The sequence below is a fragment of the Myotis yumanensis genome, unplaced genomic scaffold, assembly GCF_028538775.1.
Source record: "Myotis yumanensis isolate MYYU_CA2020_CCGP unplaced genomic scaffold, mMyoYum1.0.hap1 SCAF_16, whole genome shotgun sequence".
Classification (NCBI taxonomy): domain Eukaryota; kingdom Metazoa; phylum Chordata; class Mammalia; order Chiroptera; family Vespertilionidae; genus Myotis; species Myotis yumanensis.
The window spans coordinates 2,827,049-2,833,048 of NW_027223767.1; positions in this window are offsets into that span (position 1 = coordinate 2,827,049).

Here is a 6,000-nt window from a genome sequence, read left to right on the forward strand (position 1 = left end):
CTTTTCACATTTGTTTTCAATCACTGCTTCCAGCTGCGCCTCATCACCTCTTCCCCGCCCCTCCCTTCGGGAGTTCCCGGAGGCGCCCACGCTCCCCGTTCAGTTTCCCGCTCAGCCGCTCAGTCCGGGAGCATTTAACACTTTGAGTCCAGTGTGGGGTACAAGCCCGAGGAAGGGATAGGGTCTCGCTCCCCCCTCCCCTGGCTGGAGTCCTCCCCTGGTTAGGGACCCTCCCCTGGTTAGGGACCCTCCCCTGGTTAGGGACCCTCCCCTGGCTGGAACCCCTCCCCTGGCTGGAGCCCCTCCCCTGGTTAGGGTCCCTCCCCTGGTTAGGGTCCCTCCCCTGGCCGGAGCCCCTCCCCTGGCCGGAGCCCCTCCCCTGGCTGGAGCCCCTCCCCTGGCCGGAGCCCCACTCCTGGCTGGAACCCCTCCCCTGGCCGGAGCCCCTCCCCTGGCCGGAGCCCCTCCCCTGGCCGGAGCCCCACTCCTGGCTGGAACCCCTCCCCTGGCCGGAGCGGCGTGCGGGGGGAGCGGCGTGCGGTGAGCGGTGTGCGGTGAGCGGTGTTCGGTGAGCAGTGAGCGGCGTGCGGGGGGAGCGGCGTGCGGTGAGCGGCGTGCGGTGAGCGGTGTGCGGTGAGCTGTGTGCGGGGTGAGCGGCGTGCGGTGAGCGGTGTGCGGTGAGCTGTGTGCGGGGTGAGCGGCGTGCGGTGAGCGGTGTGCGGTGAGCGGTGAGCGGCGTGCGGGGGGAGCGGCGTGCGGTGAGCGGTGTGCGGTGAGCGGTGTGCGGTGAGCCGTGTGCGGGGTGAGCGGTGTGTGGTGAGCCGTGTGCGGGGTGAGCGGTGTGCGGGGTGAGCGGTGAGCGGCGTGCGGTGAGCAGCCGCGGGGCCTGCGGTGGCCTGTGCGTTGTTGACGGTCACCTGGTCAGCGCACAGGTAAAGTTGCAGTAACACACGTAGAGACTTTCCTGTGAAATCCAGCTTTTCATACGCACCTAATTTACAGACATGTCCACATACGTAAAAGCAGGTAACCTGATTTTCCCACTTTTTAACCTACGCATTGAGAAAGCCGACTTCATTATATAACGGACTTTGGGCTGTAACCGGCACCCGGCCGAACTGGTCCCTTAGGCGGCGTCTCACTGGCGGCAGCGGCTCCGGCCCCCGAGGCACCTGCCCGCCTGGCCGCACCTGGAGGGAGGCGTCCGGCTAAGGGGGCGGATTCTGAGCAGCCTCCGGGCATGAGCCTCGAGGACACGCTGCCGCGGGAAATGCCGCATCACAGAAGGACAAACACTGCGATTCGCTTGCTGAGGCCTGGAATGGTCGGAGTCGTGGAGACAGAGCAGAGTGGCGGCTGCCTGCGGGGGGCCGGGGGCCGGGGGAGACGGGGAGCTGGTGTGTAGGGGCTGCGTTTCAGTTTGGGAAGAGGAAGCGTTCTGTGGGCGGCGGAGGTGACGGAGCACAGCCGTGTCCGTGTTCAGTGCCTTTGGGTTGTACACGTTTAAGTGGTTAATTTAAGGTGGTAAATTGCATGTTTTGTGTATTTTACCACAATAAATTTTTTCCCTTTAAATCCCATCCATGTGGACCCAGGAATGCAGCAAATCCATCAATGCATTTACCAACAAGCTCCCCCGAGCGCCAGGGGCTGAGCTTTCGGGGTTAGGGGAGCTGGCAGAGGTGGCCGGAGTCCCACCAGCAGGAGAGCAGTGCAGAGGCCCCGGAGCTGGAGGAGCAGGAGCCGCAGGCAGTTCCTCGGGTTTGTGTAGAACCCAGGCCTGGAGAGATGCTGCAGGGTCCGACGAAGCAGCCCCAGCGCACCCGGGGCAGCCCCCCACCCCCACCCCCACCCCCACAGCCGGCCCCAGCGCGCCCGGGGCAGCCCTCCACCCCCACCCCTACCCCCCACCCCCACCCCCACCCCCACAGCCGGCCCCGGCGCGCCCGGGGCCGCCCCCCCACCCCCATCCCCACCCCCCACCCCCGCAGCCGGCCCCAGCGCCCCGGCAGCCGGCTCCGCTGGAAGTGCGCAAGGGGGCGCTTTGCTGGAGGACAGGCAGCGAGAGCACAGGGGCGGGTGCACGGAGGGCTCCCAGCGGTTCAGTTTCTAAAGTGGGTGGCAGGAACTCAGGGGGTTGTTAAATATTTTTTGTACATTTCTATATGCCCGAAACATTTAATTTTTAAAAAATGAAGCCTATTTTTAGAGCAGTTTTAGGCCCAGTGACATGGAGGGGAAGGCCTTGAGATGTCCTGCGCGCCCCGGCCCCACGTGTGCACAGCCTGCCCCTCACCAGCACCCCCAGGGATGGGGAGCGCGGACACGGCCTCAGCGCCCCAAGTCCGTGTCCACATGAGGGCTCCCTCCCGGTGCTGTACATTCTGGGGTTGGGCCAGTGTATGATGCCATGTGTCCAGTGTAGAATGTTGCCTGGAATAGGTTAACCCCTAAAGCAGAGAGCTGTGGATTCCGAGGGTCTGCGGACACCCAGGTCTAAATGTTCGAGGTGGTTGGTCATCAGAATGTGTGCTTGGCCGGAGTCCTGCTGAGGTGGAGACCGTCCACGCTGCAGCCTGGAGCTGCGGCCCGGCGGCCCGGCCTGGGAGCCAGAGGGGAAACAGAACCGACCACGGGGGCCACCAGAGAAGGTCATCTGGGGCGGAGGGACCAACAGGCTGCTGGAGCGTGAAGCCAAGGCCGAGAGCAGTGCGATGGGCGTGGGGCGATGGGGTGGGCGTGTGGTGTGGCGGTGGGTGTGCAGCGGTGGGTGGGGGCGTGGCAGTGGGTGGGGCATGGGGTGGGGAGCTGCGGTGGGTGGGGCGTGGTGGTGGGTGGGGAGCTGCGGTGGGTGGGGCGTGGTGGTGGGTGGGGAGCTGCGGTGGGTGGGCATGGCGGTGGGTGGGGCAATGGGGTGGGGAGCTGCGGTGGGTGGGCGTGGTGGCTGTAGGCAGAGCAGCATGGGCAGGGCAGTGATCAGAGGAAACCAGAGAGGTGAGCGCAGACCTACTAGGTACCAGCTAGAACGGCAGAGCCCTCAGGGCTGGCGGAGCCGGGTGGTAAGCACTTGGAGGTGCAGCATTCAAAGCAAAGCATCAGGTCCTCAAACAGGGCAGATGCCCATAATATACGGATGCATTAGAAAAGCAGTTTTTAAAGAGTGTGTGTTCTATGATCCCATTTTGTAAACGGTTTTGTATGCACAGGAAAAATAATCTGGGCAAGATGAACTAAAATGTTAATATGATCGCTCTGGCTGGTTGCTCAGTGGTTAGAGCAGGGGGTCCTCAAACTATGGCCCGCGGGTCACATGCAAACACAAATATTGTATTTGTTTCTGTTTTGTTTTTTTACTTCAAAATAAGATGTGCAGTGTGCATAGGAATTTGTTCATAGTTTTTTTTTTAAACTATAGTCCGGCCCTCCAATGGTCTGAGGGACAGTGAACTGGCCCCCTGCTTAAAAAGTTTGAGGACCCCTGGGTTAGAGTGTCAGCCCTCGGTCTGTCCTCTAGGGGCACATGCAGGAGGCAACCAATCAATGTGCCTCTCACACATCAATGTTTCTCTCTCTCTCCCCCTGCCTCCCTCCCTCCCATCTCTCCCCCCTCCTCCCTCCCTTTCACTCTTTCTAGAAATCAATGGAAAAAATAGCCCAGCTGATGTGGCTCAGTGTTTGAGCATCGGTCCATGAACCAGGAGATCACAGTTTGATTCCCAGTCAGGGCACAAGCCTGGGTTTGGGGTTCAATCCCCAGTGGGGGGCATGCAGGAGGCAGCCTCTCCATGTTTCTCATTGATGTTTCTATTTCTCTATCCCTCTCCCTTTCTCTCTAAAATCAATAAAAATATATTTTGGGAAAAAAAATATTCTTGGGTGAGGATTAAAAAAAGGTTAATATGATCACTGGGATCATGGGAGGTTTGCTCTCTTTTTGCTTATTTGTCCCTTGAAGAGTTTCTGCAGGGAACACAAAGCACTTCTATCTGTCCTATATAATAATAGACAAACATGGTAATTGACCTTACCTTCGCTATGCCTCCCATTAGCTAATAGCACGATATGCAAATTAACTGCCAACAAAGATGGCGGCTAATCTGCATACTGCAGGCAGGGCGGGACAGCGCCATCCTGCCTGCCCTGCTGCCATCGGGGCCTGCTATCTGCGACCCGGGGCGGCGAGCATCCGTGTGTGACCCGACCCGGAGCGGCCAGGCGGGGCAGCAGTGATCAGCCAGCCCGCCCAGCCTCCATCTGGGCGTCCCATGTGCAACCCGACCCTGGGCGGCTGGGCAGGGCAGCAGCGATCGGCCGGCCCGCCCAGGCGTCCCGTGTGCGACCCAACCCGGGGCAGCGCCCCAACCCCCGGATCGGCCCTACCGTGTGTGCGACCCGGGGAGGCGGGGCAGGCACCCAGGGATCGGGCCTGCCATCTGCCACCCGGGGAGCGGGCCTAAGCCAGCAGGTGGTTATCTCCCGAGGGGTCCCAGACTGTGAGAGGGCACAAGTGGGGTTGAGGGACACCCCCACCCCCCTCCCCCGCCAGTGCACAAATTTTTGTGCACCAGGCCTCTAGTATATATATAAAAGCCTGAGCGACCGTCCGACCATTCAACCATTCTCCCAGTAGCTATGACGCGCAATGACCACCAGGGAGCAGACGCTCCAACCAGTAGAGGAGGGAGCCCGATTCCTTGCAGAATCGGCTGTGGGTTAGGTACTGCTGGAGCACTGTCAGCCCCGAATCTGCTTCACCCACACCTTGGACCCCTAGGAGATGTCAGAGAGCCAGTTTCGGCCCTATCCCCACAGGCCAGGCTGAGGGACCCCACCAGTGCACGAATCCGTTCACTGGGCCTCTAGTTCTATATAATAAAAGGGTAATATGCAAATTGTCCGAACAGTGGAAGGACTCGTCGCTATGATGCGCACTGACCACTAGGGGGCAGACACTCAACGCAGGAGCTGCCCCCTGGTGGTCAGTGCACTCCCACAGGGGGAGTGCTGCTCAGCCACAAGCCGGGCTGATGGCGAGCGTAGTGGCGGTGGCGGGAGCCTCTCCCACGTCCACAGCAATGCTAAGGATGTCTGACGACTTAGGCCCACTCCCCACAGGCCTAAGCCATCAGTCAGACATCCCCTGAGGGCTCCTGGACTGCTAAAGGGCACAGGCTGGGCTGAGACCCCCCCCCCCCCACCCCCGTGCACGAATGTTGTGCACCGAGCCTCTAGTCCTATATAAAGATGTAATATGCAAATGGTTGTTACACAGTGAAGCATAATGACCTACCGCATAACGACCAGATCACGGATCAGCAAGAGGGTGGGGCAGCGAGCTACAAGCGGGCAGTGGAGAGCTACAGGAGGGGGTAGGGCAGCAAACAAGTGGGAGGTGGAGAGCTACAAGAGCGGGCAGGGCAGCAAGTTGGGGGGGGGGGCGCCGCGGAGGGAACTACAGGAGGGCGGCAGCGAGCTACGGGCGCAGGGATTCATGCGCAGGGCTATTAGTATAAGTATAAAAAGGGGAGGAAGGGGTGGGGGAAGGAGGGTCTGCCATGGAGAAGCAAGCTCCTTTGGGTTCCCTGTCAGTTCTTGGTGCCCTGAGAGAAAAGTGGTCCCGGCAGTAGAAGGACACTGTGTCCCCCCACAAGGCAGGGGACTGTGTCCCACATGCCGGGAGATCAATCCAGAGTCAGATCTCAACGCCGTCCCAGCCGCGTGCGGGGCCCCTGGGGGAGTACTGGTCCTGCTCTGGGCAAGAGAGCCTGGCTCCCGGGGCGGAGGAGCGGGGGCTGAAGGGGCTCGGCAAGCTGGGTAGCCGGGAAGTCAGCTTGGATAAGTCAAATCAAAAACATCCTTCTCATTGTTTCCCTAATTTGTTGAATGTTGTTTTCTATCAACTGAGAATTGTCAGAAAGATTAGAGAGCACATTCCTCTAAATTCCTCACAGCTGCGTTTTGCCGCAACAGCAGAGCACTGCTGCCCGATGTCTAGAACGG